Here is an 815-nt window from a genome sequence, read left to right as displayed (position 1 = left end):
GGGCAACCACTAATATTATACAAGTCTTTCCCTCAGCAGTTTCCTAATAAGAATCTGATGCTTCCTGGTGACTTTGTGCACCATTACATAACATCTATTTATGCTACTACTAGCTTGCAGGATCAGATTCATGGTCTATACTTAAAAAACCTCAGTGGGTTATAAAACAAGATTCTATCTTCTTAAGACATATATCAGATTGCTTCAAAATGAAACAGTAATAAATTCAGATTAGATCCTTAAGGATATTTTGACCTTTACTGATTTCTCTATGTTTAACTGGAAGGAAAATACATGGAATGGTAAAGCGCAAGTCGTGGCAGAGGGAGAAAGACAGAAAAGCTTTAATGAAACACAGAAAAGGTATTTTTTGAACAGGAAAAATAAACTCCTCTGTCCCTGATCCTATTAAGATTACAGAAGAACAGCCAAGAAGTTCCAGAATGAAAACGTATGCTGGAACACAAATCTTTAATTTGGAATTAAATACAACAGATACTCTATTTGTGCAAAGTTCAAAGAGCCTAAAAATATCACAGACAAAAATGGCAAGCAAGCTAGCATTCAGAAAAACACATTTTTGACCTTAATTTCAACTGTATGAGAAGAGATCACCAAAATATGGTGAGAAGAAGAAAGTAGCGTAATAACATGAAAGTGTCATCAGTCCTACTGTTTTACTTTAATGTCCCAAGATGCATGACATAATGTCTCTGCTGCTGCCACAGGACTGCAAAACTGTGATTGAAACATAATGGGGAAAACGGAATGTTTTTAAATCTCAAGATTTGCTAAGTAAGATTAGGTAAGATTTC

This window comes from Corvus kubaryi, unplaced genomic scaffold (assembly GCF_017639235.1).
Source record: "Corvus kubaryi isolate FWS band 111438036 unplaced genomic scaffold, C.kubaryi_AGA036_p1.0 37308, whole genome shotgun sequence".
Taxonomy (NCBI): domain Eukaryota; kingdom Metazoa; phylum Chordata; class Aves; order Passeriformes; family Corvidae; genus Corvus; species Corvus kubaryi.
The sequence above is the reverse complement of the archived record's forward strand: the minus strand, read 5'-3'. Positions refer to the sequence as shown.